The sequence below is a fragment of the Leptodactylus fuscus genome, chromosome 3 (assembly GCF_031893055.1).
Source record: "Leptodactylus fuscus isolate aLepFus1 chromosome 3, aLepFus1.hap2, whole genome shotgun sequence".
Lineage (NCBI taxonomy): Eukaryota > Metazoa > Chordata > Amphibia > Anura > Leptodactylidae > Leptodactylus > Leptodactylus fuscus.
Genome location: NC_134267.1, coordinates 165,644,525 through 165,659,665, shown reverse-complemented (window position 1 = coordinate 165,659,665; position 15,141 = coordinate 165,644,525).

Sequence of the window (15,141 nt, the reverse complement as noted above, 5' to 3'; positions counted from 1 at the left end):
GCTGAAATATTGATGTTTTTTGAAAGGCTTGGTTTAGGTTCAGGGGTTTGTGAGGAACAAAAACTTTTAGAAAAGACACCATTCTTAACATTTTTAGGTCACTACAAAATCAACCTCCTAGCCTGCCTGGGATTGAGTCGTTTAGCTAATTCTAAAAAGGTGATATTATTTTGGACATTGTTACATTTATAAAAGTATAAATAGTAGATAGTAGAGATGGGTGAACCCCTCAATATTTGTTTCTGGTTCAGGTTTTGTAGCTCAAGTCCTTAATTTGTTTCGGGTTAAACACATTCGCTATGAACCACACCTTGGCTTAAAACATAGTGTAGAATACTCTTAGGGTTCCTAAGAACATAGCTGTCACATTTTTAGCTCTCTACGACAAACACAGCCAAGGTAATGTCACAGTGAAAAGTGACATTATTAATAAGTGGAGGCCCAGGGAAGGTGTAAAAAAAAATTCATATTCACCTTCTGTTATCTCTTTGGGCCTCCTTGAAATATCCAGCGCTCTCCAGGTGACATCCAGTGCTCTTCTGTGATGTAATCAGTCAAAGGGTCATGACTGAGGCCTGTAATTGGGCCACCAAAGGTCACATGGGCACACTGGATGCAGCGCAAAAGCCAATAAGAGGTAATAGAAGGTGTGTATCAATGTTTTTTTTAATGTTTTTGCCTTCACCTATTATATTCTGGGGTTTCTTTAGATTTTGCGCTATTATAGTATTTTCATATAGTAGGTAGATAAAGCATTGACATATAGGTAACCACTAACGCTAGGTTCACACCTGTATTCAGGGTCTCCATTCTATGGTTTCCATCTTCTGCATGCCAGAAGACGGAAACCATAGACCGGGTCCGGCCGTGAGCGGTGGTGAGCGTTTTAGGCTCTCCGCCGCGAAACCGGATTTTTTTTATCCGGACACAGAGTACTGCATGTCCGACTCTGTGTCCGGATTATAAAACCCGGTTTCGCGGCGGAGAGCATAAAACGCTCACCGCCGCTCACGGCCGGACAGCTTTCTCACCCATTCAAATGAATGGGTGAGAAAGCCTCCTGCAGGTTTCCGTCTCCTGCCTCTGTTTTAGGCAGGAAACGGAAACCTGAAGTACGGAGTGCCGGCGCAGATGTGAACGAGCCCTAAGGGAGAGCAATATTTGTTGTAATGGAATCGATAGATTAAACTATAATAATACAATAAAGAGAATTGTTTAATGCATATGCATATAAGATTTTTTTGATATAATCAATGAAGGAAAATATTAATATAAATCACATTTAAATAGTAATATATATGTATTTATTTATTTATTAGCTTATACATTAATTCCCTGCTCTTTAGGATTGATATGGCATGGTTTAGTGTCCACATTACCTTGCATGATCATAGGAGCCAAGGAAGTAGGTGGCAGGTGCTCATGCACAGGCATAGGGTTGTGCAAAGGCGGGCAGCGCTAAGATGATTAATAGCAGAACCTGTCTAGGATATATTGATGCAATAGAAGGTGCAGGTTAATCACATGTTCAGCAAGCAGCAATCTGATTGGTGCAGGGATCTAGTAAAACACCTCTTCCTATGTCCCCTAGTGCACATCTCCTGAGGACACCAACACCAAATGAGTGTTAAGATGGCATTTTTCCAGTTCCCTCCATGCCTCACAGAGCACTAGTAAATTATGCTATTTTGCTATTTTGTTAATGGTATCATTATATAATTAACACCTTATGGCTATGGAAAGGTTGTTTCACTGAGTGAGAGATATATTGTTGGTTGCTACTGCTGTATGTATTGGTGACTTGGTAATAGCTTTTGTTATAATTGCCATCTGTTGGTGTGAGGTAGTACTTATATTATTAATTAGGGGTAGAATTAATCTATCATGTGTACAGTTTCCTGATAAACATACAGCATAACGTGCCTTGTATTTCCCAATAAAGCACATGAGTCTTGCGGAGCACAGTCCACACCACTCCACACCAGTACTTTTACTAACCTCCCTAAACAAACACTAACATTTCCCACCCCATGGTTGGGTTATTCAACCATATTAACTATGCAACCAGTAACTGTATCTACATGCTGCAACAGAAACACGCAGTTGAAACCCACATGCATGCAGCGGCCAAAAGCCATACAGGTTTGCATGTAATAGCTCAGCTTATCTGCAAAATCATACAACCATTGGCCAATACCCTCGGGCTGGGGATTTACACACATGTTTCTATGCCATGTAGTGGAAATCTGGCTTCATTGGCAAATGCTTTCAAAGAATTAGTTCCTAGGGCAGACGGGCTCTAAATATGGCCCCACTATCAAGTACAGGTTAGGCACAGCAAGTGTAGCAGTCCAAGTGTATTTACTAAGACTTAGTACAATGACTCAACGCGAGATGCTTGTGATCACACTATTTGTAAGTAAGAACTCTTCTTAATGAATCATTACAGATCTCTCTCTACAGTGAGTCTAGGTTTATTATTGATAGTTTAAGCTTTTAGCCAGATTTTAATCCAGAGTTCATAATTCTGTTTTAGCTTATTGCATTATTTCCACTATTGTTTGCAGTGGGAATTGTGTTTTCTTTCCAATATTTAAGAACTATTAATTTTGCTGCATTGACCTGATATATAGAAGCTGTTTTATCGATGCAGGAGGAGTGCAGAGAATCAGAATCCTACTGATCTAATATTGATCGCTAATCCAAGCAAAAGGTCATCAATATACTGATCCTGGAAAACCCTTTTAACTATAGAACATCAAGGTAGATGTACAATATCAAAGTCTGCAATGTCTTTGGTTGTGAAGGTGAAATGGGATATTGGAATAGGAGTATTATAGTGAATTGACAAATAATTGATAATTATTAGAGATGAGCGAACACTAAAATGTTCGAGGTTCGAAATTCGATTCGAACAGCCGCTCAATGTTCGTGTGTTCGAACGGGTTTCGAACCCCATTATAGTCTATGGGGAACAGATACTCGTTAAGGGGGAAACCCAAATCCGTGTCTGGAGGGTCACCAAGTCCACTATGACACCCCAGGAAATGATGCCAACACCTCTGGAATGACACTGGGACAGCAGGGGAAGCATGCCTGGGGGCATCTAACACACCAAAGACCCTCTATTACCCCAACATCACTGCCTAACAACTACACACTTTCCACATTCAAAAAAACCTCTATCAAAGTGGGAAAATACCTGGAAACCTTCTTTACTCCCCAAATGGATGGACACAAACCCCAATTTAAGCTCAACAAACAGTAACAACCACCCCTTTAAATCACGTTCCCCATGACAACCACAAATGGAATAGGCAATGGGAATTCCAAAAGCCCTCACCCTTAACTGTCATTTTGAGTGTGTGTGTGTGTGTGTGTGTGTGTGTGTGTGTGATGTGGTAAGACCTTCCAAAATTCACTTTTCTAGCCCTTAACATGAGCCCTTCCAAACAAAGTTACATGACCTTAAGCTGAGCTACCAGCAGAGATTGAGGCCCTTGGCATGAGTAGAGCCTTGCACCAGCAGTGTTTTTGGCACTTAGGGTGAGTTGAGCCTTGTACCAGCGTGTGTCCCTTAACATCAGGCGGGCCCTAAGTTCTGCGCTTTGCACAAAAGTTCCACATTAACTAGGCTGAATGGTACAAAGATTAGTAGGCCCGAGAACCAGGAACAGGTCTTGCAATGGCTGTCGGATAACGCTTAAAGCACATTGTCCACCAGCCAGTCAGCCTCTACCTCCTCTTACCCAACAGTCTTGTCCTCCTTCCACCCAAAATTCCCAATCTTCTCAGAACAATAACCCCAACTGTCCCTGCTCCCCAGAGCTGTTCTCCCTTCCTTTGACTGTACCGCAACCTGCCCCTCCATTTCGCGATTCCACGGACCTAACAGACGAGTATCTGTGTCCAGATGCTCAAACACTAGAGTCTCCTCCATTCCATCTCCGGTCGATTTGGTGGCGGATGACCAGCAACCCACCCTCATCGACGACGATGAGACGCAGTTGCTGTCAGGGCAGCCAGTTGACATGCGCATTGTGCAGGAGGAGGAGGCGAGACAGGAGTTGGAAGAGGAGGTGGTGGACGACGAGGACACCGACCCCACCTGGACAAGGCAGATGTCAAGCTGGGAAAGTAGTGTGGATGTTGAGGCAGGTGCAGCACCAAAAAGGGTAGCTAGAGGCAGAGACATGTCCAGAGGCAGAGGTCAGCTGCTTTGCCGAAGCCAGGCCAGACCCGGAATGTCCGAAGATGTTCCCTTTTGTACCCAGCCCAGAAAAACTCCCCCATCGAGGGCACGTTTCTTGAAGGTGTAGAGTTTTTTCAAGGAATGCGCCGAGGACAGATATAGTGTCGTCTACACAATTTGCCTCTCGAAATCGAGTAGGGGCCCTGAGAAGAGCAACCTGTCCACCACTTCAATGCACCGTCATTTGGAATCCAAGCAATGGAATCAGTGGCAGGCAGCAACGGCAGGACAAACGTCGCCCGCCGTTCATGCCACTGCCTCTGCTCACAGTGCTGGCGATGCACTCCAGAGGACGAGCCAGGACATCACTTCATCTGCCTCCGCCACTTTGTTGACTTCTCCCTCATCCTCCCCTGTTTCTGTCTTATCTCCTTCTCCTGCACCATCAAAGGCACCATCAGGCGCTTCTTTACAACAACCCACCATCTCTCAGACATTGGAGCGCCGGCAGAAATACACCGCTAACCACCCACCCACGCAAGCCTAGAACGCCAACATCGCTAAACTGCTGGCCCAGGAGAGGTTGGCGTTCCGGCTTGTTGAAACTCCCGCCTTCCCGGACCTGATGGCAACTGTGGCACCTCACTATGCCGTCCCTAGCCGTCTCAACTTCTCCCGGTGTGGCGTCCCCGCCTTGCACCAGCACGTGTCACTCAACATCAGGTGGGCCCTTAGTTCCGCGCTTTGCTGCAAGGTCCACTTGACCACCGACACTTGGACAAGCGCCTGTGGTCAGGGATGCTGCAGTGCTTATCTTTAATGACAGGCAGGGTGAATGTGGTGGAGTCTGTTCCCCGGGTGCAAACTGGGGTGGCCTATCTCCTCTCCCAGGCCAAAATTCATGGCAGGAGTAGACTGAAACCCTACGACGCTGCAACCTCCACCACAGCTACTAGCGGCAAACGCTAAAACACTGGTGTGGGGAGACATCAGCAGGCGGTGCTGAAGCTCATCAGCTTGGGGGACAGACAGCACAGTGCCTCCAAGGTCAGGGATGCCATCCTGGCTGAGATGGCATTTTTTTTTCCCTGCTACACCTGGGGCCTGGCATTTTTACGCCTGTGATAATGGCTGGAACCTGGTAGCGGCTCTGGAGCTTGCCAGCCTCCAACACGTTCCATGTTTGGCCCACGTCTAACCTAGTGGTGCAAAGTTTTTTAAAAACATACCCAAATGTACCGAAGCTACTGTTGAAAATGCGGCGCTTGTGCGCCCACTTTTGCAAGTGCACAGGAGTCGCTGCTAGCCTAAAAACACTCTAGCAAGGCCTACATCTGTCCAAACACAGGCTGTTGTCCGTCATTCACACACGCTGAAACCCTACAATACCATATCTTGAGCAGGGTGTGTGAGCTGCACAGACCTTTGATGGAGTTCCATCTACAAAACCCAAGGGTTCCTCAAAGTCAGCAACCAAAGTTTCTGCACCATGAGTTTCCAGGGGTGGCAGAGTTATGGCTAGGGGAAGAGGCATGGATAGGGATGATGTCTAGGGGCAAAAGCAGTGTGGATGTGGAGGCAAGCTAAGCAGGAAAAACTGGGGGTACAAGCTAAGGCATGGACTGGGGTGATGTCTAGGGGCAAAAGCAGTGTGGATGTGGAGGCAAGCTAAGCAGGAAAAACTGGGGATACAAGCTAAGGCATGGACTGGGGTGATGTCTAGGGGCAAAAGCAGTGTGGATGTGGAGGCAAGCTAAGCAGGAAAAACTGGGGGTACAAGCTAAGGCATGGACTGGGGTGATGTCTAGGGGCAAAAGCAGTGTGGATGTGGAGGCAAGCTAAGCAGGAAAAACTGGGGGTACAAGCTAAGGCATGGACTGGGGTGATGTCTAGGGGCAAAAGCAGTGTGGATGTGGAGGCAAGCTAAGCAGGAAAAACTGGGGGTACAAGCTAAGGCATGGACTGGGGTGATGTCTAGGGGCAAAAGCAGTGTGGATGTGGAGGCAAGCAAAGCAGGGAAAATGGTGGCTAGAGGCAAAGGGATGTCCATAGGCAGCAAGGGCAAAGATGCAAAACTCTCCCGTTTCAAGAATTTTCCTGACTTGTTTCCCCACAAAACATTCCTGGGAGGAGGGCTGAAACACCACCCTCCTCCTCCTCCGCTGTTAGATTTACCCCAGCTACGAGCTGAAAACGCTGCAACACTGGTGTGGGGAGACGTCAGCAGGCTGGGCTGAAGCTCATCAGCTTGGGAGACGGACAGCACACTGCCTCTGAGGTCAGGGATGCCATCCTGGATGAGATGGCAATTTGTTTATCCCCGCTGCCCCTGGGGCCAGGTTTTTTAGCTTGTTGGAGGGCTCTGGAGCTTGCCAGCCTCCAACACGTTCCATGCCTGGCCCACATGTTCAATGTAGTGGTGCAATGATTTTTAAAAACATACCCCAAATTAGCTGAGCTAAGGGTGAAAGTGCGGCACTTGGACACCCACTTTCCCAAGTCTACAGTACCTGGAGCTAGCCGCAATACACTCCAGCAAGGCCTACATCTGCCTGAAGCACCTACTGTTGTGCGAGGTCACCACACGCTCTAACCCTAGATACCGTATGTTCAGCAGGGTGTGTGAGCAGCAGAGACCTTTGATGGAGTACCAGCTACAAAACCCAAGGGTTCCTCAGAGTCAGCTCCCTCACTTTCTGCACCATGAGTTTCCATGGGTGGCAGACTTATGGCTAGAGGCACAGGCATGGATAGGGGTGATGTGTAGGGGCAAAAGCAGTGTGGATGTGGAGGCAAGCTAAGCAGCAAAAACTGGGGGTACAAGCAGCCGGTGACATCATCACTGACAAGCACAGCTGTCTGTCAGCTGACAGGCTGACTTTCACCAAAATGAACAGACAATGGATAGACTCATCATATACATGTCAGTTACATGACAAATTTAGTGCAATTTGCAAGTCCAAGATGGTTTGGAGATCTGCGGAGAGGAATCTCACCACCTCTTGCGGGTGCCATCATTTGGAAGGCAAGCCCTGGGCTCAGTGGGTGAGAGCAAGCGCAGGATAATCGTCGTTTGGCCTGGCGGCCACTGCCTCTTCCACTGTTGACAGGGCTGGCGCTGCAGTCCAGACCAGGAGCCAGGACACCTCCACATCTGCCTCTGACACTTTGGGGAGTTCACCCTTATCCTCACCTTTTCCTGCCATTTCTCCTTTTGCCCGCGCCATCATGCGCCTCTTCCCGGCAACTCCCCATCTCCCAAGCCTTTCATTTCATGCTAAAGTACAGCGCAACCCACCCACATGCCCAAGGCTTCAACGGCCTCATCTCAAGAAATCTGGCCCAGGAGATGTTGGAATCCCGGCTGGGGGACACTCTGCCCTTTTTGGGCAGAGTGTCTACTGCGCCACCGCACTGTGCCGTCCACACCAGCACTTTCCCCCAAACATGAGGCGGTCCCTAAATTCAGCGCTTAGCCCTAAAGTTCCATGTGACCAGTTACGAATGGACAAGTGCATGCGGACAGGGACGCTACCTTTCAATTTGGGCACAGTGGTTGAATGTAGTTGAGGCGTGGACCGGGTCGCAAAATGTGGTGGCCTGACTTGTCTCCCCACACAACATTCCTGGGAGGAGGGCTGAAACACCACCCTCCTCCGCTGTTAAATTGACCCCAGCTACGAGCTGGAAACGCTGCAACACTGGTGTGGGGAGACGTCAGCGGGCCGTGCTGAAGCTCATCAGCTTGGGGGCCAGACAGCACACTGCCTACAAAGTGAGTCATGCCATCCTCGATGAGACGGCAATGTGGTTTTTGCCACTGCACCTGGGCCCAGGCATGTTGTCATGTGTGATAATGGCCGTAACCTGGGATTGGCTCTGTAGCTTGGCAGCCTGCAACATATTCCATGCCTGGGCCACGTTTTTAACTCATTGCTGCTAATCTTTTGAAAAAGGTACCCCAATGTTCCTGAGCTACTGGTGAAAGTGTGGCGCTTGTGCGGATAGTTTTTAAAGTGTATAGTTGCCGCTGCTAGCCTCTATGCACTCCTACAACGCCTGTACCTGCTGGAACAACGGCTGTTGTGCGACGTCTCCACACTGCTGGCACTAAACATATCATGTGTTGAGCAGAGTGTGTGAGCAGCACAGACCTTTGATGTAGTTCCAACTCCAAAACCCTCGGGTTCGTCAAAGTCAACTCCCTCAGTTGCTCAACCATGAGTGGCCATGGGTGGCAGACTTATGTGAAATCCCATCCCATCCATTGCACTGGACACGAAACATTAGCATGCACTCAGCACAACTTCGGATATGGCAGATGCGTTAAGCAGGGTGCAGGGTACAACACAGACCAGGCCCGAGCACCAGGAACAGGTGTTAGAAATACTGCAGCATCTGCCATTTCCTTCCAATTTTGGGGTTTTGGACCCGCCACCGACTTGTCTGGACCTAAGTGGGGATCATGAGACACAGTTGCCATCAAGGCAAGCTGTGGTCATGTGCGGTTTGCAGTAAGGGGGCAGTGCGCAATTGGAAGAGGAGTTGGTGGATGACGAGGCCACCGACCCCACATGGACAGGGGTGATGTCTAGGGGCTAAAGCAGTGTAGATGTAGAGGGAAGCTAAATCAACAAAAAACCTGGGTAGAAGCAAAGGCATAAACTGGGGTGATGTTTAGGGGTGAAAGCAGAGTAGATGTGGAGGGAAGCTAAGCAGCAAAAACAGTGGGTAGAAGCAAAGGCATGCAAAACTCTACCCTGTTGGAAGACTTATTCCTAGGTCTGGAACACGTTAATGGCCCCCCTGGACAAATTACTGCCACTCAGGGGCCTAGTGTCACCAGGAGGGACAAGTATAGGCGCATGTTGTGGGAATACCTGGCCGACACCAGCTCTGTCCTCTCCGATCCCTCTGTGCTCTACAGCCTAAACTTATTTTCTCATCTTTTTTTCTGAACTGCACATCTCTTGCCTGCTTCCTTTGGGATCTTAGAAATGGTGGTCCACTTCCACAGATGGTAACTTCAATAGACAGTGTAACGGGAGTAGCTGAGGGATCGCTGTCTTAACCACTTTTTGGCACAAAATTAACTTCCAAAGCCAAATATGGTGCAAGTATATGATGCAAGGACACCTACACACCTATCTCTGACACATTGGGGAGTTCACCCTCATGCGCCCTTTTGGCCTGCACCATCATGCGCCTCTTCCCAGCCACTCCACATTTCCCAAGCTTTTCATTGCAGGCAGAAGTACAATACAACCCACCCCCATGCCCAAGCCTGTAACAGCCTCATCGATAAACTGCTGGCCCTGGAGATGTTGGTGTTTGTTTATGCTTCTGGAGACCCAGGCCTTCCGTCAGCAGATGGCAGCTGGGGCACCTCCCTATGCTGGGCCTAGCCGTTACTACTTCTCTTGGTGTGCTGTCTCTGCCTTGCGCCTGCATGTGTCCCATAACATCAGTCGGGCCCAGAGCTCTGCGCTTTGCTGCAAGGTCCACTTGACCACCGACACATGGACAAGCGCCTGTGGTCAGGGATGCTGCAGTGCTTATCTTTAATGACAGGCAGGGTGAATGTGGTGGAGTCTGTTCCCCGGGTGCAAACTGGGGTGGCCTATCTCCTCTCCCAGGCCAAAATTCATGGCAGGAGTAGACTGAAACCCTACGAAGCTGCAACCTCCACCCCAGCTACTAGCGGAAAACACTGTAACACTGGCATGGGGAGATGTCAGTAGGCCGTGCTGAAACTGATCAGCTTGGGGGACAGACAGCACAGTGCCTCCGAGGTCAGGGATGCCATCCTGGCTGAGATGGCATTTTTTTTTCCCTGCTACACCTGGGGCCTGGCATTTTTGCGCCTGTGATAATGGCTGGAACCTGGTAGCAGATCTGGAGCTTGCCAGACTCAAACACGGTCCACGCATGGCCCACGTTTTCCAACTTGTTGGTGCCATGTTTCTTTGAAACCTACACCATTGTGCCTGATATACAGGTCAAAGTGGGGCCATTTTCGTAAGTGAGAACTAGCCTCTGCTAGGCAGAAAACATTCAGAGCACACTCCTCTCATCTTCGCACCGTTGGCTGGCGGAGGAAGACGAGGGGGTTGGAGTGGCATCTGATGTCCCTATCCCACACGAGGCTAGAGGGTGCACTTCAGTGCATCCCATTGCTTCACCACAAATGGTGTGAAGGGGAGTGGAAAATGGAGGAAATGGAGAGTGACCCTTACAGTTGGGGCCAGCAAAGGCATGCCAAGTAACACACTGGCACACATGGCTGACTTCATCTTGGGTTGCTTTTCAACACATATTTCACATCATGAAGAACAAATAATACTGGATTTTTTCAAGCCTCGAACCCCGGTCTAGGTCTAATGTCTGTTCCTTTCTTATATTAGGGGAGAGGGAAAAAAAATTACTTCAGTGATACGTTTAGCGTACATAGACTGACTATTAATGTGTATCCCACTTAGTGTTGTTAGGGTTACACACCGTCACAACCTGGCTAAAGCTTCTATAGCTGTTAATAAAGTCAACATAACTTTACGGTATCCAAAAAGACAGCTGGTACCGACAGAGAGCAAGACAAATGTCACCCAAAGCTGTGAGCTCTGAACACCCACAGTGACTTTGGCGTCATCATCATTATAAGGGAGCGGGTGGTAATAAATAACTTGGCAGTGCCTAAAACCCAAAAAGCTTATACAACTATATTTACATTAAGATACACAAATGAAACTTTTCAGTAGCATGTCATGAGACAAGCTGATAAGCTCTTCCTTTGTGCAGTGCTATTTGAAAGTTAAACGCTGCCTTTATTTTAATTCTGGAGAAGGTGCAGACATTAGATTTAGAACATGTTGTCTTCATTGTCCAAATCCTCTATATAGGTAACGTGTTTTTCGGGCCGAGCTGTCTGGGAACGAGCTGGTGCAGCACTGACAACCTGGGTGAATATGGCAAGAGCCTGAGATGTAGGGTGAATGAATCCCCAAATTATTTGTGGAATTCCCAGTGAGACAATGGCACTGTATACCAGTATTAAAAATTGTGGGTGCACATAACCCCCATATATTCTTTGAATTCCCAGTCAGACAATGGCACTGTATACCAGTATTAAAAATTGTGGGTGCACATAACCCCCATATATTCTTTGAATTCCCAGTGAGACAAAGGAACTGTATAGCAGTATTAAAAATTGTGGGTGCACATAACCCCAATATATTCTTTGAATTCCCAGTCAGACAATGGCACTGTATACCAGTATTAAAAATTGTGGGTGCACATAACCCCCATATATTCTTTGAATTCCCAGTGAGACAAAGGAACTGTATAGCAGTATTAAAAATTGTGGGTGCACGTAACCCCCATATATTCTTTGAATTCCCAGTCAGACAATGGCACTGTATACCAGTAGTAAAAATTGTGGGTGCACATAACCCCAATATATTCTTTGAATTCCCAGTCAGACAATGGCACCGTATACCAGTAGTAAAAATTGTGGGTGCACATAACCCCCATATATTCTTTGAATTCCCAGTGAGACAAAGGAACTGTATAGCAGTATTAAAAATTGTGGGTGCACGTAACCCCCATATATTCTTTGAATTCCCAGTCAGACAATGGCACTGTATACCAGTAGTAAAAATTGTGGGTGCACATAACCCCAATATATTCTTTGAATTCCCAGTCAGACAATGGCACTGTATACCAGTAGTAAAAATTGTGGGTGCACATAACCCCCATATATTCTTTGAATTCCCAGTGAGACAAAGGAAATGTATAGCAGTATTAAAAATTGTGGGTGCACGTAACCCCCATATATTCTTTGAATTCCCAGTCAGACAATGGCACTGTATACCAGTAGTAAAAATTGTGGGTGCACATAACCCCAATATATTCTTTGAATTCCCAGTCAGACAATGGCACTGTATACCAGTATTAAAAATTGTGGGTGCACATAACCCCAATATATTCTTTGAATTCCCAGTCAGACAATGGCACTATATACCAGTAGTAAAAATTGTGGGTGCACATAACCCCAATATATTCTTTGAATTCCCAGTCAGACAATGGCACTGTATACCAGTATTAAAAATTGTGGGTGCACATAACCCCCATATATTCTTTGAATTCCCAGTCAGACAATGGCACTGTATACCAGTATTAAAAATTGTGGGTGCACATAACCCCCATATATTCTTTGAATTCCCAGTCAGACAATGGCACTGTATACCAGTATTAAAAATTGTGGGTGCACATAACCCCCATATATTCTTTGAATTCCCAGTGAGACAAAGGAACTGTATAGCAGTATTAAAAATTGTGGGTGCACGTAACCCCCATATATTCTTTGAATTCCCAGTCAGACAATGGCACTGTATACCAGTAGTAAAAATTGTGGGTGCACATAACCCCCATATATTCTTTGAATTCCCAGTCAGACAATGGCACTATATACCAGTAGTAAAAATTGTGGGTGCACATAACCCCAATATATTCTTTGAATTCCCAGTCAGACAATGGCACTGTATACCAGTAGTAAAAATTGTGGGTGCACATAACCCCCATATATTCTTTGAATTCCCAGTGAGACAAAGGAACTGTATAGCAGTATTAAAAATTGTGGGTGCACGTAACCCCCATATATTCTTTGAATTCCCAGTCAGACAATGGCACTGTATACCAGTATTAAAAATTGTGGGTGCACATAACCCCCATATATTCTTTGAATTCCCAGTCAGACAATGGCACTATATACCAGTAGTAAAAATTGTGGGTGCACATAACCCCAATATATTCTTTGAATTCCCAGTCAGACAATGGCACTGTATACCAGTATTAAAAATTGTGGGTGCACATAACCCCCATATATTCTTTGAATTCCCAGTCAGACAATGGCACTATATACCAGTATTAAAAATTGTGGGTGCACATAACCCCAATATATTCTTTGAATTCCCAGTCAGACAATGGCACTGTATACCAGTATTAAAAATTGTGGGTGCACATAACCCCCATATATTCTTTGAATTCCCAGTGAGACAAAGGAACTGTATAGCAGTATTAAAAATTGTGGGTGCACGTAACCCCCATATATTCTTTGAATTCCCAGTCAGACAATGGCACTGTATACCAGTATTAAAAATTGTGGGTGCACGTCACCCCAATATATTCTTTGAATTCCCAGTCAGACAATGGCACTGTATACCAGTAGTAAAAATTGTGGGTGCACATAACCCCCATATATTCTTTGAATTCCCAGTCAGACAATGGCACTGTATACCAGTATTAAAAATTGTGGGTGCACATAACCCCCATATATTCTTTGAATTCCCAGTCAGACAATGGCACTGTATACCAGTATTAAAAATTGTGGGTGCACATAACCCCCATATATTCTTTGAATTCCCAGTCAGACAATGGCACTGTATACCAGTATTAAAAATTGTGGGTGCACATAACCCCCATATATTCTTTGAATTCCCAGTGAGACAAAGGAACTGTATAGCAGTATTAAAAATTGTGGGTGCACGTAACCCCCATATATTCTTTGAATTCCCAGTCAGACAATGGCACTGTATACCAGTATTAAAAATTGTGGGTGCACATAACCCCCATATATTCTTTGAATTCCCAGTGAGACAAAGGAACTGTATAGCAGTATTAAAAATTGTGGGTGCACGTAACCCCATATATTCTTTGAATTCCCAGTCAGACAATGGCACTGTATACCAGTATTAAAAATTGTGGGTGCACATAACCCCCATATATTCTTTGAATTCCCAGTGAGACAATGGAACTGTATAGCAGTAGCAAAAATTGTGGGTGCACGTAACCCCCATATATTCTTTGAATTCCCAGTCAGACAATGGCACTGTATACCAGTAGTAAAAATTGTGGGTGCACGTAACCCCCATATATTCTTTGAATTCCCAGTCAGACAATGGCACTATATACCAGTATTAAAAATTGTGGGTGCACATAACCCCCATATATTCTTTGAATTCCCAGTCAGACAATGGCACTGTATACCAGTAGTAAAAATTGTGGGTGCACATAACCCCCATATATTCTTTGAATTCCCAGTGAGACAATGGCACTGTATACCAGTAGTAAAAATTGTGGGTGCACGTAACCCCCATATATTCTTTGAATTCCCAGTCAGACAATGGCACTATATACCAGTATTAAAAATTGTGGGTGCACATAACCCCCATATATTCTTTGAATTCCCAGTCAGACAATGGCACTGTATACCAGTAGTAAAAATTGTGGGTGCACATAACCCCCATATATTCTTTGAATTCCCAGTCAGACAATGGCACTGTATACCAGTATTAAAAATTGTGGGTGCACATAACCCCCATATATTCTTTGAATTCCCAGTGAGACAATGGCACTGTATACCAGTAGTAAAAATTGTGGGTGCACGTAACCCCCATATATTCTTTGAATTCCCAGTCAGACAATGGCACTATATACCAGTATTAAAAATTGTGGGTGCACATAACCCCCATATATTCTTTGAATTCCCAGTCAGACAATGGCACTGTATACCAGTAGTAAAAATTGTGGGTGCACATAACCCCCATATATTCTTTGAATTCCCAGTCAGACAATGGCACTGTATACCAGTATTAAAAATTGTGGGTGCACATAACCCCCATATATTCTTTGAATTCCCAGTGAGACAAAGGAACTGTATAGCAGTATTAAAAATTGTGGGTGCACGTAACCCCCATATATTCTTTGAATTCCCAGTCAGACAATGGCACTGTATACCAGTAGTAAAAATTGTGGGTGCACGTAACCCCCATATATTCTTTGAATTCCCAGTCAGACAATGGCACTGTATACCAGTATTAAAAATTGTGGGTGCACATAACCCCCATATATTCTTTGAATTCCCAGTGAGACAATGGCACTGTATAGCAGTAGCA